The sequence below is a fragment of the Macrosteles quadrilineatus genome, unplaced genomic scaffold (genome assembly GCF_028750875.1).
Source record: "Macrosteles quadrilineatus isolate MER2022 unplaced genomic scaffold, UCM_ALF_1.0 Scaffold_8__2_contigs__length_117827958, whole genome shotgun sequence".
Lineage (NCBI taxonomy): Eukaryota > Metazoa > Arthropoda > Insecta > Hemiptera > Cicadellidae > Macrosteles > Macrosteles quadrilineatus.
The window spans coordinates 99686091-99710640 of record NW_026542601.1 but is presented as its reverse complement, the minus strand read 5'-3'; the positions used below and the strand labels follow the sequence as shown (position 1 = coordinate 99710640).

At 39.8% G+C, this 24550-nt stretch overlaps 1 protein-coding gene and 1 non-coding gene across 2 annotated transcripts in view; one reads left to right on the top strand and one right to left on the bottom strand.

Annotated features, from left to right (window-relative positions):
• The window catches only part of LOC129000603 (homeobox protein aristaless-like), a 126337-nt gene that overhangs the window by 85550 nt on the left and 16237 nt on the right, over nucleotides 1–24550 (bottom strand). The window lies entirely within an intron of this gene.
• On the top strand, nucleotides 18001–18073 carry Trnar-ucg (transfer RNA arginine (anticodon UCG)). Its single transcript has one exon. It is a non-coding gene; the product is annotated as a tRNA-Arg (tRNA).

Below are 24550 nucleotides of genomic sequence, written 5' to 3'. Positions count from 1 at the left end.
AAGTTCAGAAGAAATGTCAGTAGGCCGATTTTGATGAAGCACTTGTTATCATTGTTATCATTGTTGATCTATTGTTATCAGAAATGAATATGACTTTAAATAATTTTTGAATGGTAACATAATTCCGATAAAACCTATATGGTAAATAACTTGTTTATTCTTATATTGGTAAAAATTGATCCAATCCGTCAAATTAATGCTAGTACACAGTGACAAAATTGGAAAGCAAGTCTTAGTGGTTAGTGGTCTTAGTGGTTTAATGGAGACTATTTTGAATCTATGTTCTATTTTTCTGATATAACCCAAACCGGTAAAACATCTTTTAATCGTGGTACAGTAGGCTAATCTGATAAATTAAAAAATTAAACGCCCCTTCCCTAATCATGTGATTGAATTTCGATACTGTAAGCATATTTTGTATTTAATGAATACGAAGTGTTGGGTAAATTTTAGTGCTATTGGCTGGTATATAGTAAAATGTATAACGTGTAACATTTATTTAAGGTAGATTATGTTTATCTAGACTCATAACCAGCTAATAATCATCGAAATCCACATTACCCAATCCTCAACCCTAACGCAACGGCTCTATGCAAACTCGCTGAGAAATCACCCGAACCACTTATCCTGGTCACGAATAAAGGAATAGAATCAGTGTCAAAATACCGGCAATCGGACAGTTTTCAAATCACACAAATCGATCGGTAATGATCCGGTTGTGTCACGTGCACAATGCACGGACGTTAGGTTATCACGTGCAATCACACGGACCACGGACCACGGCCCAATCACAGCGGTCTTGTTTGCTTTACATGTTACCATTCGTTTACCACTGCTCCGGTTCTCCCGCGCCACTGCGGTCGGACGTGATTCCATCTGATTAGCTCAAATTGCCAGCTACAAATCAACACACATTATTAAATCTGGATTAGGCAATATTATCCGTGATGCGAGCCGCAAGTGTGATTGGTCCAGATTGTGACCCTGACCCTTGCGGCAGGTGCGGGTCGTGGGGAACAAGGTGGAGGATTCGGGTGGTAATGGTGAGGAACTTAAAATTTGGTAAGGGTGGTGGGGAAGATGAAATGGGTTAGGACCAGGATGATCGAAATAGAGGATTAGAGTGGATTGTCCAATTGATTGACAAGGAATTGATCTCGAAGAAGAATGCGACAAGAGAGTCTAAGGGAAGAAGACTTGGGTGTAGTTTACTGAGGTAGAGGAGTTGGGTGGTGAGTTTGTTTGGATGGCAAGTGCATTTATTGGAAATCGAGGATTTGGTAAAGACAAATTTGTTGTGCACAAGAATAATTGCTTATGTCCATAATACTGGAAATTGAGGATTCGGATGGTTTATGTTCAAAAATTTGGCCCAATGCAGCGATGTCGTGCATTTGGATCCTGGTCACTACCACAAACATTTTATCAGTACAATTCACCTTACTGTATCTGATCACCCCTTGCTTTGCTGGTTACGTTCCACGCACAGACAAATAGTCTATGTGAACGGGAAAATGTCAGGTTAAAAAGGACTCTTTGAATGAATAGCGATTTAAACATGGAGAAGAATCCTGAAGAAAGTTGAGAGGAATAACGAATTTTAAGTCTATGGTACTGGGTTTAGGTGATTTGAATAGTGGACAACTAAAGTAAATTCTGTATAAAAGTAAAATCCGAGAAAGGTTAGAAACTACGAGTTGAAGCCAAAAAAAGGTCAATAAGTTTGACGTTGTCAGACCTAAAGATTTAAGGGACTGAGATCTGAAAGTATTGGATGGAGGATTACATTGGACAGGGAATCGGAGTTAAATTGATTACAAACAACACGAAGCCACGTAGTACTGTCGGTCAACAATCCTCCTTAGCGGACGCTGATTTGCCTGGTGACGGTCTGTTGGACGGCGACAGACGACAGACAGGCAGGTGGACGAACAAGCGTAATTTTCCAGAGCATTAGTCGGGGTGATCGACGGCATTAGAAGATCCGGCCCGTGCTGCGTCACCTGGCTGTGAAGTTGATTGGAGACTGGTTGGTTGGATTTCAACTTAGACCTGATAGAAGATCCGGCCCGTGCTGCGTCACCTGGCTGTGAAGTTGAGTCGAGCCTGGTTGGTTGGATTTCAACTTTGACCTGATAGAAGATCCGGCCCGTGCTACCTCACCTGGCTGTGAAGTTGAGTCGAGACTGGTTGGTTGGATTTCAACTTAGACCTGATAGAGACTGATTGGTTGGATTTCAACTTAGACCTGATAGAAGATCCGGCCCGTGCTGCGTCACCTGGCTGTGAAGTTGAGTCGAGCCTGGTTGGTTGGATTTCAACTTTGACCTGATAGAAGATCCGGCCCGTGCTACCTCACCTGGCTGTGAAGTTGAGTCGAGCCTGGTTGGTTGGATTTCAACTTAGACCTGATAGAAGATCCGGCCCGTGCTGCCTCACCTGGCTGTGAAGTTGAGTCGAGCCTGGTTGGTTGGATTTCAACTTAGACCTGATAGAAGATCCGGCCCGTGCTACCTCACCTGGCTGTGAAGTTGAGTCGAGCCTGGTTGGTTGGATTTCAACTTTGACCTGATAGAAGATCCGGCCCGTGCTACCTCACCTGGCTGTGAAGTTGAGTCGAGCCTGGTTGGTTGGATTTCAACTTTGACCTGATAGAAGATCCGGCCCGTGCTACCTCACCTGGCTGTGAAGTTGAGTCGAGCCTGGTTGGTTGGATTTCAACTTAGACCTGATAGAAGATCCGGCCCGTGCTGCGTCACCTGGCTGTGAAGTTGAGTCGAGCCTGGTTGGTTGGATTTCAACTTAGACCTGATAGAGACTGATTGGTTGGATTTCAACTTAGACCTGATAGAAGATCCGGCCCGTGCTACCTCACCTGGCTGTGAATTTGAGTCGAGCCTGGTTGGTTGGATTTCAACTTAGACCTGATAGAAGATCCGGCCCGTGCTACCTCACCTGGCTGTGAAGTTGAGTCGAGCCTGGTTGGTTGGATTTCAACTTAGACCTGATAGAAGATCCGGCCCGTGCTACCTCACCTGGCTGTGAAGTTGAGTCGAGCCTGGTTGGTTGGATTTCAACTTAGACCTGATAGAGACTGATTGGTTGGATTTCAACTTAGACCTGATAGAAGATTCGGCCCGTGCTACCTCACCTGGCTGTGAAGTTTAGTTGAGCCTTGTTGGTTGTACCATTGACTATTGGTTGTACTTCAACTTAGACCTGATTTCAGCAATACTATCGGTTTCGTTTGTGAAATCGGTCATGGGGAAAAGTGATCTTGGTAAGGAATACTGATTTGAGTTTTTGTGTGTTAACGGCTTATTTTGGCATTCAATTTAATTTTTTTTTTTCATTTTTGTATGGTCATGACTCGATACTAGCGTTGAATTTTTTTTTAACATTGTTAATGTTCGCCTAATGAAATGAATGGCGTCTGGGTCCGTAATAAAAACAGCAACCTTCGCAATTTGAAGTTTGAAGGTGAGCATTTATAAATACTCGGCTACTCAGACAGTTTTAACAGATATATTATGTGATTTGGGATGGTTGATAGAAATATTCTAGTTACTGTATTTCATTCAGCATCAACTTTTCTCCTGGTAAATAATGAATCACTCAAATGACCCTTTATTAAGAAAATCGAATACAACAATAAATGTTTCTTTGTGTTAGAACTTTCTCCGGTAGTTAATAAAATGCTCTTTGGTGTTGAATATGATTGCATCGTTGTAGATTTAACTTAACTTAAAAAAATCTAAATCTAAATCTAAATTTTATATTTACCTCCCAAATGTGTCACTTCTAGTTTTAACCTTAAGGCTACATTTCCTAAGATCTTAATTTTTCACATACCAAACCTTTAACAAGTTATTGCAAGACAAAATCCCTTTTAATGTAGCACTTCGCCTAAATTATGGTCTAAATTTCGACATAACCGAGTTAAACTTGCGCTATCACTGTTTACATCTGGCGGCGGTGAATTTCCCGGAATCCGAGGGTGGTTTTGCACGCGAGCGCTCCAATTGGTGGATCACGTGATAACAATTACCCCCTCCACCACCCCTCCCTCTCTGATTAACACATCTACAGCTGATTAGGCAATTTCCTTAACCCTATTTACAGCAGCTCGCTAACTACACGTCGGCCAACGTGTCGCTGGTTCATATCGTAGTTGGCACGAAGGGTGAAATTGAACCTAACTTTGATTATTATCGTTTAATTAATAACCCTCCGTGTGTGGCGCATGCAAATTTTGTATTGAGAAAATACAGGGGTGGCATTAAGCTGTAAAACCTTTATTAGTTGACTGTGTTAAGGCTTGTTTAACGTTTTTTTTTTTACTTTCAAACGCAAAAGTGTTCGGTATTTTATCAACTAATGCAGTTTTGAAGAATAATCCTCTCATGCTTTTTATAGTTGCGGAACATACTTTGTCATGTCACGTTTGGAGACAGTACACAGTATACAGTTTCTATTTAGTATGCGTTTAGAAGAGTGTGATATCTCGTGTACCTGTGTTACTGACTAGGCAAGCTGATGATGACACGATTTTTTAAAACATGTAGTCTACTATAAACCACCACAAATTTAATATACAGAGCTGTTCAAACGTTCGGTAAAGAAACATCTACAAGATTTTCTACATAAAAGTCATCGCTTGATTCAAACCCGTTACAACTATGTCACAGCTGGTAATCCAGCTCAAGGACAACATACATCCTCTAGTTGTAGTTTCACAAAGGTCAGAGGTGTAGCGACGCAACGGGTAACATAGTAGTTACATTTGGCACACTGCCCGAGTGTAATTGATAGAAACATTAGCTACTCCCGGGTCTTGACACATGTACTTGTATCTTACCTCACCCTCCAGATCTGTAGTCCACTCCTTAGACGTCAATATACGCGATTCAATAATTTGATAATTATGACAAAATGAACTATTAACAAAAACAGTCCTTCATAAAACAACACTCAAAATTATCATGTTAAAAATGAAACATATGATTTTTTAATTAATGTTTAAGTAAATAGTCTTTTAGAAAACTAAAATTGAAATATATATATTGGGGTTTTTAATAAATGATTATGCATAGTACGCGATCCTCTACTACGCAAAACAAATAAACCTGAGGAATATTTGTTGGTATTGGCAATACAAGTTGCTTAGCTACCTGAATGTGTTAAAATTGTTCCTCAACATAAAATTTAGGCACTTTCGTATCATACCAACCGCACATGATTATAACCTACCCCAACCTAAGTGTGGTTAGGTTAGGTTATTTTGTTTGTTTTGTAGGTTTTTTTGTATGTTATTTTGTTATTTAAACTAATTAAAATCTTATTTGGAAGTAAATTTATCGGTGTGTTCAGTATAATACGTAAGCACCATAATATTTATAAAGTGGCTTTCCAAAAGTGCATCTACTAAAACGAATAGCATTATAACGATGCAGACAGTAATCTTCAAGTTATCACTGTTGACTTCATATTGATGAAACTCAGGGTAATTTATTACTTAGTCTATGGTGCCATACACGGTTATGTATTTTCGAAAACATCACTTTGTGCAGTCAATAAATTAAGTCGATGGCCGTAATTACTTATTGAAAATTAAGAATCTTCCTGAATATTAAAGCAATCTCCCTAATTATTGTTAGGTACATTTTGTTTTGATTTGTAGCAACGGACTTTTTATATTTAAAATGCACCAAGATCTCAACTATAATCGTTTATTTACTTAGTAAAAAGTCATGATTTGGCAGAAAAAAAAAGAAAAAAAACTCTGGATCGATATGACAAATGTAGAGTATTGTAAAGTGTAAAAATGGTTTAAAAATTAACTTCATTGAATTTATTTGCATAATTAATTTGCTATTACAAAAACCAAACCGGTACTTTCCTGTTAAAGGGAACATTCATTATTATCAATGATTTTTTCTCGATATATCGATACTGTATTAACAAATTGAAACATATCAGCTGACAACTACGAAAAATATTGTTCAGTATCAACAAACATTAATGAAATGAAACTGTTCTAAAAAAATAACCTAACATAACTAACCAAACTTGCTGTAACATTTAAATATTCCGTGTTTATAACTTGTCTTTTATATTCAAACCCAAACGGAATTTTTAAATGGTACAGCAAGTTTGGTTGGTTATGTTAGGTTAGCTTAGAACAGTTTCATTTCTTAATCCATCTAATAGACTATTTTAGCCTAAACAAGATCAGTTAGTTGTTGTCAATTTGTAATGGATCGGAAAACAAAAACATCGATATATCGAGAAAAAAATCATCGATAATAATGAATGTTCCCTTTAACAGGAAAGTACCACCAAACTTCCTTAGTAACCTGTATTTCTAAGAGTGATGCACTTATTTAATTTTCATTTCATTTCGTTGAAATCAAGTAATACGGTGATTTAACTCAACTCCGCCGACATCTCACCCCAAGATTCCCCCATTTCCACATGTATGGGGCGTTTCATTAGGCTGCGTGATGAGATCAAATTACGAGGTTGAAAATTTTATGAAGCCGTCAAGGGTTACTCCCCCCGGCCGCCATTTCACCATCAGTGGAAACTGCCATAAAATAGTTTAATGTTCGCCCCAATCAGCGGCCATTGTTGCAGCTGGCGTCATTAGGAGTAATGAAGAAATCAAGTTGATTAAGGAATCAGGATCGGATGGTGGACGACAGGTTTACGAGGTCTCTGCTAACGAGACGTTGAGTCCCCGGGCGAACAACGATTGGCTTTCGCCGCTTTCTTTGGCGCCTTTGCCACAGCTGTGAGAGGAGGTCCGGGATCAGCTGATAGAGAAGGGAATGGGGGATCATGGGAACAAGGGGTGTTTGGGGTTGTGTGGTAGTGAGAAGTGTAGGAGGAAACAAAAGAGAGGAATAGGAAAAGAATAAATGTGTAAGTTATTTTGGGAGAAGAGAGGGAAATATTCAAATTAAGAGGGATAAAGGAAGTAGAGTCAAGTAAATAATAAATATAAGGAAAGAAGGAAAATATGGAAGAGCAGGACAATGGAAAATGAACAAAAAAGAAGAAGGGATATTCTCCTTTATTGGGAAAAGGAAGAAAAGGTACACTCAGAATAAGAACTATGTAAGAAGGAGAAGGTATAGCAAGTAGAACAATGATAAATGGTTTTGATTTGAAAAAATAATTCTTTGCGAAAAATATTAGGATAACGATGTGAGGGGTAGGGAGGATAGGGAATGGAAAAGACGACAGAAAGAGGAAAAAGATAACAGTGATTTGACTACTATACATTGAGATTGTTCTGTCGTTCTGTTGAACAACTTGGGATTGGTTATACTAATAAAAAGAGGAAAGGTAAAAACCAATACATTCAAAAGCACGATATCAGAAACGATACCAACAGAACCCTAGATCCTAATAGGAACTAGACAGTTGATAATGTTCTCAAGTTCAAATCAACAAATGATACGGTTAAGTAGTTTTTGTGTCATGAAAAGACGGATAGACGACAATTAATTTTAACAACATTATGGACTAACACTGTCGACATTTCATAAACAACTTAAAGTACCCTCAAACGTTTCACAATTAGATATTCCAACGGATAAATTAAATCACAACAAGCAGCAAAACGCTAACTATAATCACAACACAACTGTTTGTTGTTGAAGTTGAAACCTCAGCAGCACAGTACAATCCCACTCTGATGTTTCCTTATCGAAATCTTATCCGAATGGTTAGCTTTGTAAAGACATTACAAGTCTACTTTACTTGTTACAGCTCCCCTGGCACCGGTCCCACGGTAGCCAATCGCTAATTTCACACATTACTCGTCTAATAACTGGCTCTTGGCTACCGTAGTCACCATAAAAACTAATGACGCATCAGTCGCGTTTACGGACCCAAGTAATTCCGTTACGGAGTCGATTTCACTTCGGAATAGCGTTGTTCGAAAAACCATTTGTCAATTATTTAATTTTTGCTGTGTAGAGATTGCAGTTTAAGTCCCTACCATGGTGAAAACTGACGTGTGTTAAGAACCGTGAGGCGTTATAGATTTGTAGGATACGATAGATAAATTGTCTATGAAAAGTATTTAAACTCAGATAAACACAAAAAACACGAGAAAATATGTTTTATCTTACCAGTTGTAACCATAGATTTGATCTCAAAAGGCTTGATTTCGGAGTAGTTGCAATGTTTTCTTTAGGAAATCTTTAGTCTCCTCGGGTCCTTGAAAACATTCAAGACCCAGAAAGTTTTAACAGTTACCAAAATACAGCGCGATAATTATCTATTATTTTATCCCGATTATTATTAACTAGATTTTGCAGGTTATTGGTTCCTAAATAACTCCCTAAATATCTAAGGAAACTTTGGTTGAAGGATTTCACATCTTAAAACGATTTTTACTTCATTTGGAGCACATACGCTTCCAAGAAAGAATCCCCAGCCAATTCGGCCAGCACCACTTGCCAAATTGCACCATCCGACCTAATTCAATTTAATCAGTGCATAAAGCACAATAAACTTAACAAAGGCGAACTGCGCAATAAACTCAGTCGGCTCTTTGACCAAGGTGTCTCGAGTTAGGTGGCGCAATCGCAACACATCGTAAACGGGGAACTAGAAGATCATAAAGGTCGTTCTGATTGGGAGGCGATTAAACGTTGTTTTCGGCTGTAAAGGGGTGATTTACACCCCAAAATGGCGACTGATTGCGATTTATTGCGACTTTAGTTTGCGCGCCACTTTGTTGCACCGCCAACTAACGCGATTACTCCCAAGATTCGTTTAATTGCTTTATTAATCAGACTTTTGCTTCGAGGCGTCACGTCGCTCGTGCTACACCTACAACACTCCCACTCCACTCGAACTGTCGACGCCCCGGGAACTTCCTTCCTGAAAACCCAGCTGATTAGTCGGCGACTCAGTCGTTAGAAGTGATTTAAATATGAGAAAATTGACACCTCTTGTATTTCCGAATGCCGTAAGTAGACGCTCCGAGAAAATATACTGTGCGAAGTAAGCCGTCATGAATTTGTCAGTAATCAGTGTCATTCTCAAGTTTTAACGATACAGTTAGAGCAAATTGTATAATCATCTCCTGAGGATATTTTTAATATCTTGAGAGTAAAGAAGATTTGTAACTGAGCATGCAAAAGTATAGCCTATTGATTTTCAACCTGCCAAGCGTCATAGATTAGTGATACCCTTGAAAATTCGTCATCGAATCTTAACACAATCTTGAGATATGTGTGTGCAGGATTGATGGCACCACTTTATGTAAATGTTACATTATTAACTAATCATTCGATCAAAACTATGCATTAGAAAAATACTACCAGTCCTCAAAATATGACCAAAGATCCCACGCAAATTAAAGCTAGACCTAATTTGGAATAGGAGAACCCCATTTATAAAACCCCATGGATTGTAAAAGGGTTGTGCGGGACCAGCCGATAATTGCCTTGCAGGTTTGGGCTGCCTCACGTTAGGGTGGCGAGGACTATAATTTGCATTAGGCTTCGAAAAGACCTCAAGTTTATCCTTTTAAACCGTAAAAATATAAAAGCTACACCAAAAACTAGGAAAAGTATGCTTCATAATCAATCAGGTATACACATTTCTTTTTCGAAAGCAACCAAATGTGATCAAACGCAGCATGAACACTAGAAGTAGCGCCTAGTGCCACGCCCCTCTCTGCACCAATCAACAATCGTTGATTAGGAACGGAACAAATTAAAAGATAATGAATGAAACCGGCGGTCCTTGTTAACTGTAATGAGATCAGGCGGGAGGTAGCGGAATGGGCGGCACTTCACACCTGCGGAGGTACGTGTGCACACGTCCCTGTGCAGAGTCTGTAAACTGCCTTACCTACACATCTCATGGGAGACAACAACTTGGGTGGTACTTCACACCTGCGGAGGTACGTGTGCACACGTCCCTGTTCAGAGTCTGTAAACTGCCTTACCTACACATCTCATGGGAGACAACGACTTGGGCGGCACTTCACACCTGCGGAGGTACGTGTGCACACGTCCCTGTGCAGAGTCTGTAAACTGCCTTACCTACACATCTCATGGGAGACAACTTGGGCGGCACTTCACACCTGCGGAGGTACGTGTGCACACGTCCCTGTGCAGAGTCTGTAAACTGCCTTACCTACACATCTCATGGGAGACAACGACTTGGGCGGCACTTCACACCTGCGGAGGTACGTGTGCACACGTCCCTGTGCAGAGTCTGTAAACTGCCTTACCTACACATCTCATGGGAGACAACTTGGGCGGCACTTCACACCTACAGAGGTTCGTGTGCAAACGGTCCCTGTGCAGAGTCTGTAAACTGCCTTACCTACACATCTCATGGGAGACAACTTGGGCGGCACTTCACACCTGCGGAAGTACGTGTGCACACGTCCCTGTGTAGAGTCTGTAAACTGCCTTACCTACACATCTCATGGGAGAAAACGACTTGGGCGGCACTTCACACCTACAGAGGTTCGTGTGCACACGTCCCTGTGCAGAGTTTGAAAACTGCCTTACCTACACATCTCATGGGAGAAAACGACTTGGGCGGCACTTCATACCTACAGAGGTTCGTGTGCACACGTCCCTGTGCAGAGTCTGTAAACTGCCTTACCTACACATCTCATAGGAGAAAACGACTTGGGCGGCACTTCACACCTACAGAGGTTCGTGTGCAAACGGTCCCTGTGCAGAGTCTGTAAACTGCCTTACCTACACATCTCATGGGAGACAACTTGGGCGGCACTTCACACCTGCGGAAGTACGTGTGCACACGTCCCTGTGCAGAGTCTGTAAACTGCCTTACCTACACATCTCATGGGAGAAAACGACTTGGGCGGCACTTCACACCTGCGGAAGTACGTGTGCACACGTCCTTGTGCAGAGTCTGTAAACTGCCTTACCTACACATCTCATGGGAGAAAACGACTTGGGCGGCACTTCACACCTACAGAGGTTCGTGTGCACACGTCCCTGTGCAGAGTTTGAAAACTGCCTTACCTACACATCTCATGGGAGACAACGACTTGGGCGGCACTTCACACCTGCGGAAGTACGTGTGCACACGTCCCTGTGCAGAGTCTGTAAACTGCCTTACCTACACATCTCATGGGAGACAACAACTTGGGTGGTACTTCACACCTGCGGAGGTACGTGTGCACACGTCCCTGTGCAGAGTCTGTAAACTGCCTTACCTGCACATCTCATGGGAGACAACGACTTGGGTGGTACTTCACACCTGCGGAGGTACGTGTGCACACGTCCCAGTACAGAGTCTGTAAACTGCCTTACCTACACATCTCATGGGAGACAACAACTTGGGCGGCACTTCACGCCTGCGGAGGTACGTGTGCACACGTCCCTGTGCAGTCTGTAAACTGCCTTACCTACACATCTCATGGGAGACAACGACTTGGGCGGCACTTCACACCTGCGGAGGTACGTGTGCACACGTCCCTGTGCAGTCTGTAAACTGCCTTACCTACACATCTCATGGGAGACAACGACTTGGGCGGCACTTCACACCTGCGGAGGTACGTGTGCACACGTCCCTGTGCAGTCTGTAAACTGCCTTACCTACACATCTCATGGGAGACAACGACTTGGGCGGCACTTCACACCTGCGGAAGTACGTGTGCACACGTCCCTGTGCAGTCTGTAAACTGCCTTACCTACACATCTCATGGGAGACAACGACTTGGGCGGCACTTCACACCTGCGGAAGTACGTGTGCACACGTCCCTGTGCAGAGTCTGTAAACTGCCTTACCTACACATCTCATGGGAGACAACAACTTGGGTGGTACTTCACACCTGCGGAGGTACGTGTGCACACGTCCCTGTGCAGAGTCTGTAAACTGCCTTACCTACACATCTCATGGGAGACAACGACTTGGGTGGTACTTCACACCTGCGGAGGTACGTGTGCACACGTCCCAGTACAGAGTCTGTAAACTGCCTTACCTACACATCTCATGGGAGACAACAACTTGGGCGGCACTTCACGCCTGCGGAGGTACGTGTGCACACGTCCCTGTGCAGTCTGTAAACTGCCTTACCTACACATCTCATGGGAGACAACGACTTGGGCGGCACTTCACACCTGCGGAAGTACGTGTGCACACGTCCCTGTGCAGTCTGTAAACTGCCTTACCTACACATCTCATGGGAGACAACGACTTGGGCGGCACTTCACACCTGCGGAAGTACGTGTGCACACGTCCCTGTGCAGAGTTTGTAAACTGCCTTACCTACACATCTCATGGGAGACAACAACTTGGGTGGTACTTCACACCTGCGGAGGTACGTGTGCACACGTCCCTGTGCAGAGTCTGTAAACTGCCTTACCTACACATCTCATGGGAGACAACGACTTGGGCGGCACTTCACACCTGCGGAAGTACGTGTGCACATGTCCTTGTGCAGAGTCTGTAAACTGCCTTACCTACACATCTCATGGGAGACAACGACTTGGGCGGCACTTCACACCTGCGGAAGTACGTGTGCACACGTCCCTGTGCAGAGTCTGTAAACTGCCTTACTTACACATCTCATGGGAGACTACAATTTGGGCGGCACTTCACACCTACAGAGGTTCGTGTGCACACGTCCCTGTGCAGAGTTTGAAAACTGCCTTACCTACACATCTCATGGGAGACAACTTGGGCGGCACTTCACACCTGCAGAGGTACGTGTGCACACGTCCCTGTGCAGTCTGTAAACTGCCTTACCTACACATCTCATGGGAGACAACTTGGGCGGCACTTCACACCTGCGGAGGTACGTGTGCACACGTCCCTGTGCAGTCTGTAAACTGCCTTACCTACACATCTCATGGGAGACAACTTGGGCGGCACTTCACACCTGCGGAGGTACGTGTGCACACGTCCCTGTGCAGTCTGTAAACTGCCTTACCTACACATCTCATGGGATCCAACAACTTGGGCGGCACTTCACACCTGCGGAGGTACGTGTGCACACGTCCCTGTGCAGAGTCTGTAAACTGCCTTACCTACACATCTCATGGGATCCAACAACTTGGGCGGCACTTCACACCTGCGGAGGTACGTGTGCACACGTCCCTGTGCAGAGTCTGTAAACTGCCTTACCTACACATCTCATGGGATCCAACGACTTGGGCGGCACTTCACACCTGCGGAGGTACGTGTGCACACGTCCCTGTGCAGAGTCTGTAAACTGCCTTACCTACACATCTCATGGGATCCAACAACTTGGGCAGCATTTCACACCTGCAGAGGTTCATTTGTGCTATATTCAAGATATTGGAGACTTACTTTCCTTGACAGTATACTGGACACACATTCATTCGTCTTTGGGTAAAAATTAAACATTTTTTGTTTTTTTCAGATTCGTGATGCCGGATCTCATCAAATACCTGTTGAATGTAGGAAGTATCAAATTTGTTCTCAACGTAATTAAATCGCCGCGATCACTTTGAGGGCGAGCGCCGTGTCAACCAGACAATTATAATTTGAGTTATGGCCGCGGAGAAACAAAATACCATCGACCCTCGCCAATTGAATGTTCTTTGAACCCGCCGCGCTCGTGGCTCGATAACTTCTGATCAGCAGGTCATAAATGGCCGAGCGTCGTCGGATAAATCGTTAGTTTGGGATTGCTTTGTACCTCTAGACACGATTTAATCGATTTAGCTCCTTCCAGCTGCCCGAGGGGTGGTTCGTTTGGTTCGCCAAAGAGTTTGTGAATTATTGGATTTCGTTAAGAGGCGCTAGAAGGATGTGGTTTACAAACTAAACAAATATTTCTATAATCTTAAATTTTAACTTTGAATTGCATCTCTAAGAGGGATTTATGCCGTAATATATCAAGATGTAAACGTATAGTTGGATTTAAGTATGACATCACAGATATAGAACAGAAAACATCATGGACCATAAACATGAACAAATTATGTCACTGGCTTGAAACATCTTTGAACAAATATTCTAATCAAACTGTCAAAAAAAGCTCCAAACCTGGATATACCAGGCCAGTGATGTCCAATCCGTTATGTTCTTATGTCCGTGAACGAATCAATACGGTATATTTAGACGTATTCTACAGTCGTAAAATTCAAATATGTATAAAAAAACAGTAATAATAATAATGACATAATAATTGTGCACAAGACATTGAGTAGTTATGTTGAAAAACTTACTGACAATCAGTTTTATATTCATGAAAACGTTTATGGATGAATGTACTCGAAAAATATACTTATAATATTTCTTTACCAACCCTATAATCATTATAGTCATCATCATTATAATCATTATAGTCAACCCCTAACGATTAGTAAAATAATTGACGAACAATGTATCTTGCTATAGTTTAAATTTAACTACCTATCTAATTAAAAACAACTTTAAAAAACCAATAGTATCCCGCAATGTTTTTGCACACAGTTTTAAACAATAATCTGTTTATAGTAACAGTTCCACCAATGTCTCCCAGGCAGCGCTAGTGGCGAGTTGACCCTGATCAATAACTTCGCACGAACTTGTCAACTTTCGTGGGAGTTCAAACTGATAGGTATTGACTGCAGTTTGAATGGTTAGCAAAATTGCTACGAACAAACAATATTCTGGACGACCACCATTGATTATATCTCACAAGTAGAAGGTAGCCATACATTAATTAACCAAATACCATAGTTTAGACGTATGGTGGAAGATACAATGGTAATGGTCAGAAAATTAAGTATTTATAAGCTAGGTCTATATGCATATATAAACAATTACACCCCGAAACTTGGCACGGCGTTGGGTCTAGTAGGAAGTAGAGTTTACATTATTATTGTAGATATTACATAATTTTTATTTTAAACTTTTGTACTACAACGAATATTGTTTGAAAGAGAAAATAAACACAATTGATCATTGTTATAGTCACAAAAATAATTTTTTGGTGCTATAGGCCATCAAATGTTAAAAACAAAAGGACTACCGGTATCTACAATCAATGAAATCCATCCCCAGCCAAGTTAAATGCGAAAATTCTTACAATTGTTACCGGAAAGCCAGATTATGGGAAATGAAATTAATGGAAAGAAATGCAATGCTCAGCAACATATAGCCATCTGAATGAGCTACATTACTATCTTTCACCTTTCACTCACAAAACACTAGAAAACCAACGCAGGAAAGCACCCTTCTGAAACTTCTAGTCATTGTCAAACCCAATTCTTCCAGTTACAGGTGAACGTGTTCCATTAACACGTTTACAGGGAACAAAGAAGAAAGAAGTGCGAGCGTAGTGAACCTAAACTGTGCGCTTGGGCAGCCATCAAATAATTGACCACAGAGTCGATGAGCCGAGTCGGTCAGGCGACTCATTAGCTGCCGGATGGAACACCGGATCACCTGTAATTGGTGACAAATAGACAAATAGTTCAGTGAACGATTCGTAGTGTTTACCTCTTCGACTTGTTATGTTGGTTGCTACTTCTGTAGGAGTCAAGGCGACTCATTAGCTGCCGGATGGAACACCGGATCACCTGTAATTGGTGACAAATAGACAAATAGTTCAGTGAACGATTCGTAGTGTTTACTTCTTCAACTTGTTATGTTGGTTGCTACTTCTGTAGGAGTCAATGCGACTCATTAGAAGCCGGATGGAACACCGGATCACCTGTAATTGGTGACATATAGACAAATAGTTCAGTGAACGATTCGTAGTGTTTACCTCTTCAACTTGTTATGTTTGTTGCTACTTCTGTAGGAGTCAATGCGACTCAGAAGCCGGATGGAACACCGGATCACCTGTAATTGGTGACAAATAGACAAATAGTTCAGTGAACGATTCGTAGTGAGTGTTTACCTCTTCAACTTGTTATGTTGGTTGCTACTTCTGTAGGAGTCAATGCGACTCAGAAGCCGGATGGAACACCGGATCACCTGTAATTGGTGACAAAGAGACAAATAGTTCAGTGAACGATTCGTAGTGAGTGTTTACCTCTTCAACTTGTTATGTTGGTTGCTACTTCTGTAGGAGTCAATGCGACTCAGAAGCCGGATGGAACACCGGATCACCTGTAATTGGTGACAAATAGACAAATAGTTCAGTGAACGATTCGTAGTGTTTACTTCTTCAACTTGTTATGTTGGTTGCTACTTCTGTAGGAGTCAATGCGACTCAGAAGCCGGATGGAACACCGGATCACCTGTAATTGGTGACAAATAGACAAATAGTTCAGTGAACGATTCGTAGTGTTTACTTCTTCAACTTGTTATGTTGGTTGCTACTTCTGTAGGAGTCAAGGCGACTCATTAGAAGCCGGATGGAACACCGGATCACCTGTAATTGGTGACAAATAGACAAATAGTTCAGTGAACGATTCGTAGTGTTTACTTCTTCAACTTGTTATGTTGGTTGCTACTTCTGTAGGAGTCAAGGCGACTCATTAGAAGCCGGATGGAACACCGGATCACCTGTAATTGGTGACAAATAGACAAATAGTTCAGTGAACGATTCGTAGTGTTTACCTCTTCAACTTGTGTTGAACATGCGTTGAGATTTGGTTGCTACTTCTGCAAACTGCAAGAGTCAAAGGTATAAAGTCTGTGGCGTGGTTACAGTGGCGTAACAGATTTTTTCGGGGCCCCCTGCTTATTTTTTTATTCTTTTTTCTTATTTTTTGGCCCCCCCTCCCTTGAGTTATTTTTAGCCCATCGATGCAACATAATCAAACACCCTTCCCCCTAACCACTGCGTTTTAGCAAATTTTCCATATAGGGAATAAGCTATTGCCGTAGTAGCATGGTAAGACCTGGACCCAGGACCGATTCATTTTTTCGTGTTGATGTCCCTAGAGGCCAAAAACACCAAACATCCAAATTCATTGGTGACAAATAGACAAATAGTTCAGTGAACGATTCGGAGTGTTTACCTCTTCAACTTGTTATGTTGGTTGCTACTTCTGTATGAGACAAATAGACAAATAGTTCAGTGAACGATTCGTAGTGTTTACCTCTTCTTGTTATGTTGAACATGCGTTGAGATTTGGTTACTACTTCTGAAAGAGTCAAAGGTGTTAAGTTCGGTAAGATCTAAAGGACCAATAAAACTGATATACATGTGTGGTAGGATTGCCTCAGTAAATCGATTCTCATACATACGATTATCAGAAATATTGTAAACTAGCCATGTTATTATAATAATTATGTTATATAACAAAAATTGTTTTTTATGTTCCAAATAGTTCTTAAAAGTTGATTTGTATGCAACTGGTATTACTTTATTGGGGTTGACATTGTTCTTGGTGGCTATAGTATAGCAGTTCAGCAAATATTGGATATTCTTTGGGAAAAACTTAATCTTGTAAGCCAAAGCTATGGTCATTGCAGAACAAATAATAGGTACATGTTATGTACGGTAGCCTAAATAGCGTAATACATGTGATTTGTCAATATATAATTAAAAAATTGTCTACAATGTTTAATTCTACCAACATAAGTTTAATTTACTGTCGACAAATAAACAAATATTGTTTAAAGCTCTCATCTCCCTTTCATTATTGATAACACTTGGTTAGCATAAAGCCTGTTTAAAATAAAATACTGCATTTAAGTAATAATGTAAACATGTATACCGTAAGAATAAACAATCGTCTAAGCATAGCAAATTTTAATATTTAATGTTGTTGTATTAATAGTCAAAGATTTAATTTAATACAGTTATTAAAATTGCCCACTAGCTAACATAATTTGATCATGAAAGTATATTATACAAAATCGAACCGCGCCTTCGTATCGCTGCTGATAGGCAATCCTGGTGCATATCCTCCAGTGAAGCTATACCACTTGAAAATTACACTAACGTTGTAATAGCATAGATGAAGTAATATAATTATATTACTTCATCTATGGTAATAGTATGTTGTACGAGTGGCATACATAAATATTTTCAGTAGATTTTGGTATTAAATGTATATGGTTTGCCAAGATCTCATGGACCGTGTGGCCTAATGGATAAGGCGTCGGACTTCGGATCCGAAGATTGCAGGTTCGAGTCCTGTCACGGTCGCTTAAATTTTTGAGTAGATATGTAGGAATTATTTATCTATAAGGTATTTTTATTAGTTTGTCTCTACTTATTATCATGTTAATGGAAGGAATTGAAAATTTTTGTTTATACTGTGGGCATATTTTTAAATATTAATCAATTAATAGATAATATTTGGAATATTTTTAAATCAATCTTGCATTGAAACGTGTGTAATTTGTTGAATTTTAAACCCTAATGGAAATATGTCTACTAATTAGGTAAATATAATTAATTAATATTCAGATGAACATTACTAATACGCATCAAATTAAATATATCTATATATTAATAGGCAAGCATGTTTCTTTAAAACCTTTTTTCTCAGCTCGTGTGCATCGCAGGGAAAATCTACGCATACTGTTGGAAAGATATTTTCCTGTAGATGTGCAGAATACCTTTATAAATTAAAATAGGCTCAAAAACAAGCACAAAAAATTAATTTGAAAACAAAAAAAATAACATGGGAGTTATGGGTTGCCATGATGGTGACGAAATAACAACAAAATATAAACAGAAAATCAAAACAAATTCCTATCACATGTTTTGTTTACAGTGTAGGGTTAATACTGTACATTACATAGTGTAAGAAACGACCATGTGGCCCTAACTTTGCCTGAATAAATCAAGAATTTTTCATTTCATTTATTTTTTTATGTCATTTAAATATTTTTGGTCGAGTTTTCGACCACTGGACGACCTCTAGTTTTAGTTAATATACATCACAATGCAAATTACAATTATTTATCTAATTGCATAGAAGAAAATATTTAACCAACAGTAGTTAAACTTATCTAAAATAAACTAATATCTACTACATTGAGTTATATTTCAAAATTGTAAAGCTTTTTTCTTTAAATTTAGGGATTAATTATTATTTACATTCATAACCTATCTACAGCTAGTTTCTCGGAGAAATCCAAACTACTTTCATAAAATTGGCATTTTAACCAATAAAAGATACTTAAATTAAACTTTTCCATATTTTTCTTAGAATTACTCTACACAACTTAGCACTAAATGATAAATGATAAATGATAAATGATAAATGATTTATTCAGCCATTCAGTATTTACAAATATACAATAGGCATTGTCAAAAAACAGCCAAAATAAACAATACAGAAAGCTGCAATAAACTAAAAACTATAAAATCAGCAAAACCATGCAGGTGCACAAGCAAGCAAAATCAATCAATATAGTACATATACCTTTCAGATTCCTATTCTAAGGTACAATAAATAAATGGGCCATGCTTCATAGCAACAAAAAATTCTTCTGTCTTATAAAAAGGGTTTGCCAATAGCCACTTCTTCAGAATGATTTTAAATTTTGAATTTGGAAGTGATTTCACTTGATCTGGTAGAGAGTTGAAGAGATTGATACCTGTAACAGGGAAGCATTGTTGGGTTTTACTTAGTCTATTATAACTTATGTGAATATTGTTACAGAATCTAGTGTTATACTGGTGTACATCTGAATTTCGAGCAAGTGTGTTTTCTGATTCTTTAATGGCCATGAGACACTGAAAAATATAAACGTTGATAACAGTCATGATCTGCAACTCACAAAACAAAGGTTTACAATGAGCTTGATACTCAGTCCTACAGATTACCCTGACTGCTTTCTTCTGTAGCAACAGAATCTTCTGAGCCTGGGGGGAGTGGCCCCATAGCCTGGTTCCATAAACAACATGAGCCTGAAAGAAAGCAAAAAAGGCAAGTCTTACAAAATCAAAGGGCATCTCATATGAGAGCTTACGAAGCAGACACGTTACTCTATTCAACTTGGAGCACAGTGCTTCAATGTGGTCACTCCACCCAAGCTCAGAGTCAAGGGTGAAACCCAACAATTTTACCGCCTCTTGCTTATTCACATTCTTGCTAAGACTGAAAAGGATTTCCTGTGTTTTCCCTTGGTTAAGAGCTAGTCTATTGCCTGAGAACCAATCAGTGGCAGTATTAAACATTCTACTTACAGCTAGTTTAGCAGCTACAGGATCTAAATCGCTAGCAAACAGGGTTGTGTCATCTGCGTATAGCAGCACATCATTTGACACATTGTAATAAATGTCATTCATGGCCACAATAAAAAGGAAAGGCCCAAGTATCGAGCCCTGAGGGACCCCATGCTTCACTTGAAGAGGACTGGAATGGTCACCAGCCCAGCTTACCACCTGAGACCTGTCTTCAAGATATGAACGGACCACCCTGAGTGCAAACTCCCCCAGTCCGAGTCTCTCAAGTTTATCTAAAAGAATATTATGCGGCATACAATCGAAGGCGCGAGATAAATCACACAAGAGAACAGCAGTAGAAGACTGCCTCTCGAAAGCGTCCAAAACAACCCGTATGAGGGAGTCCACAGCGGTGACTGTGGAAAAGCCTCTCCGGAAACCATGCTGAGCCGGAACAAGGAGACCATGCAACTCAAAGTGGCCATACAACTGGTTTAACATTAAACCCTCAAGGATCTTACTAAAAACTGGTAACAGAGATACAGGTCTATAACTAGCCATGCTATTTCTGGGCCCTTTTTTGTACACAGGTACAGTCCTTGCCCTTTTTAGGACTTCCGGAAAAACCCCTTCTAATAGGCAGCTATTGAACAGATGAGCTAGTATTGCAGCAATATAAGGTACAATTTTTTTCAAAAACTCAGTGGACATATCAAACACATCCTTACTACATGATGGTTTAAAACTATTTACAATATTTACAACCTCAGTTGGTGTAACCATCTTCCACTCAAAGGCTACTTGTGACATAGGAATATTATTTAAATAATCCACCTTATTTCCTACAATACCACTCACGATATTGTCTACAGAGTCGAGGAAAAACAAGTTGAAGTCCTCCGCAGAGGCAAAGTCGGTCTCAACATCACTTCTGGGACTGGACCTGCTCCGGTTGATAAGACCCCACGCTGCCTTGCAAGGGTTGGCAGCCCTTGCTACCATGTCAGCAGCCGCAGACTGTTTGGCCACCCGCAGCTGCCTACGATATTCCTTTCTCAAACCCTGCAGATGAGGGAGCATGGACGGATCTGACTTGGTCAAGTCACGCACAGACAGAATATATTGTTTGAAATTGGCAAGCTCTGTAGAGTACCAATTTTTAAGTTTATTAGGCCTATTCACACTCGACAATGCACTGCCCACAGGGCTTACCGGTACCGTCTTTTGAATTAGCGGAAAATGCAGATCAAATGTATCCTTGAATTTCGAAAAGAAATCCGTAAAGGCCACCTCTGCCGGAAGAGCACACACATCATTGAACCATATTGGCACATGGTTTGCCACGTCATTAATAAAAAGATTCATTCTAAAATCATTAGAGAGTCTAAAAGTTACCAGTTTAGGCGAACGCTTTAAAATGTTACGGGACTTGAGCATTAAGAGAACATGCTTATGGTCAGCTATCTGTTCATCACTAACAACTACATTGTACTCCCATACGTTTAAATTAGTGAGAAAGGAGTCCAAAGAAGCATTGTTCCTTGTAGGGACTAAGACACTGCTGTACAATCCAAAGCTACGTAGGATATTCAAAAAGTCTACAGAATCATTATTGTGCTTCAATAAGTCTATATTATGGTCCGTACCAATAACTATCGATAGATTGAAGGTAATTAAAAATGTCAAACACAGTTCCAAAAGGGAGAAGAATCTTTCAACAGAACCACTAGGGGATCGATACATGGCTACTACGATAAGATCAAAATCATGCATCAAAATTGCAGAAAACTCACCCTCAAACTCTTCACAGTAGTTGCTTAGATCCAAACCTGTACACTTAAGACCAGGCTTAACATATATGGCAACACCGCCACTAGGATTTTTCCTGCAAAAATGAGAGGCAAGACCGAGTTCACCAATGTTGCTGTAACACTGAACTTCTCCGGACACCAACCAGTGTTCAGACACCACCAAAACATCAAGACTATTATCAGCACAGAGTAATTCCAACTCAATAGTTTTATTCCTTAAGCACTGTATATTGATCGAGCACAGGTTAAGGGCAATGTCACTAGGGACAGTGTCTAGGATATCGCTGGGTTGATTTGGTCTAGCCTTTAATGACCGTAAAATACATAAATAAACGTGTGGTACCAGCTAAAACCGCTGTATTTAAAAATAAGTGTAGCTCGCGGCAATCCTAGTTCTAGTGTCGATTCTAACAATAAAACTCTGTGTCTTCCAATGGACTCAACAATACGATGAAAGTCCGAACACTAAAATTACGGATTTGCTATTCTAAACTGCTACAAGTAATTACTGTGTCCACACAAAACCACAGATGTCCACTCGTTCTATTCCTAGAAGCTGTAATCTACCATGTGTGTACAATAGGACGTTCTCCCGTGTTCGACGGCGGTGTTTATACGTACAAAGATGTATAATGACATACAACAACAGCTGACTGGACTAGGAATGCTAGAAATGAACCACGCGACAGGCGGAACATAGGAACTGGAATTATCAGATAATGGACCAGTTTCACTATTGGGAGTTGGGGAGTAAGCAAGGGGAAATTGCTACTTTTATTTGGGTCAAATTTTTTAAGTTATAATTAGAACAATGTATATGTATGTATTTATTTAACAGGTATTCACAGCAGGCCACTTTACACGTTCTTAAGACTTACGTTTTCAACCCCTGTCTATATTTTTTCCAATATTGTGTCCGTATGTATTTTTATCACGCAAAACTCACCGTACAAAAATTATCAGAATTTTTTACAAAGAAATGCAGTAGTTTTTCACGAAGATAATCCAGGATTTCTTGGGCTTTTTCTACTTTAGTAAGGACTTTGTTCAGACTTTTGAGGTGGTGCTTTTGAACGTAAACATTAATTCAATAGGAAAGAACCCCCACACAATTTACATTTTATATCAATAATATAAAACTTATTATAGAATAAATTTCAGTTTTTTTTATTTAACGTGAAATGTTAGCAAAGCAATCAGTAAAAAGATCACCAGAAATCCATGGAACAAAGGAAAGAAACAATTAATTACAGTAAAATCTCATGAGTAACAAATAACTTGGAACTAAAATAAGCTAGGGTCAAAAGGCTTCATGAACTTAGCCTTTGAAAGGGACATGTGTTCAAATCAGAAAGCCTATTTTGTTCCTTAGTGGTAATTAACATTTTATTCGTTACGCATGACGTTTTAAGGAATCTAATTCACAAACAAAAATATATATCGTTCACCTTAATCAATTATCTCCCAAAATGCTTTCCATTTCGTTCTACAGTTACCGAACAGCTGATAGGTATTGAGATACTATAATCAGAAAATTAGTGAAAATATAAAACTAATGTCCTATCTTCAGCAATTTCTCTTGTACTCAAAGTAAGTTTGAAAACAGCCATTTTTACTGAAGAACGGCGAAACCTAAATTAATAACTAGGAACATGGCAAGTCTCAAACAAATGCTACCCAATGGCGTGCGCTTCGACAGAAAATGGGCTTACTGAATAACCAATTGAATTGGTTTCCAAACTCAGCTTATTTCGAACAGTTTAAAACTGCCATTATACGAATTATTCTTGATCGGACTGAAAAAGTCCATAACAAGCAACATTAGGCGCCATCAACGTCGTGGTCCGTTATTAGATCAACTTTCAACAATTGTCTCAACCGCGGCTATTGGCTGTAATTTACCTTTCAAGTAGGTCGGTATTGATCCGGATTCATAATTTATTTGTTCAGAAGTAGTTTTGGTGGGCTGTGTGGGAAAGTAAAATATTAGTATTCAGTTTTAATAATAATAGTGTCTACTTCTTTTAATCTATGATAATAGGCTACACTACCGTTGTTTGAAATACACAAATACAACATTTTTCCACTTGTATTGATTAAATAATAGTTTTTATTCTTAGTTATAGGCCTGTGAGTTTTCATAATTTTTTTTAACAATTCTTTTATCTATTTACAAATTTTTGTTACGAAATTAATGATTTAAGTAAAATTGCACTATTTGGGTATAACAAATCCGTACGGAAATGATATCATTCAACGAAACAAGAAATTAAATAACGGGTTCTTTTAGAAACAATTTGCAATTGTATTTAAACATTCCTTCAAAAAGTTGAGCGAAACACGAAGATTAAATAATGGTCCATTTTAGAACTAATTTGTAACTATATTTGACACCTTCCTTCAAACCTTCGACACACAAAGATTAAATACTGTGTGGTAAACAACAAATTGGTTAAACAATATATTAAAATTTCCAAAATAATCTAACCATTCACAATATGAAAATAATGGATCGTGAAATTTGTCGCGAAGTTTTATTTTGACGAAATCTAAAAACACGCCAACGAACCACAATGGATACTAATTTCCGAATTTTTTCGAACTTCAAATACTTTTTACGGAGAAATTCTGGGTTCAACTTTTTTTCTGTAAAATCATTGAACACGTTTATAGTTACACCTTAATAGAGCAA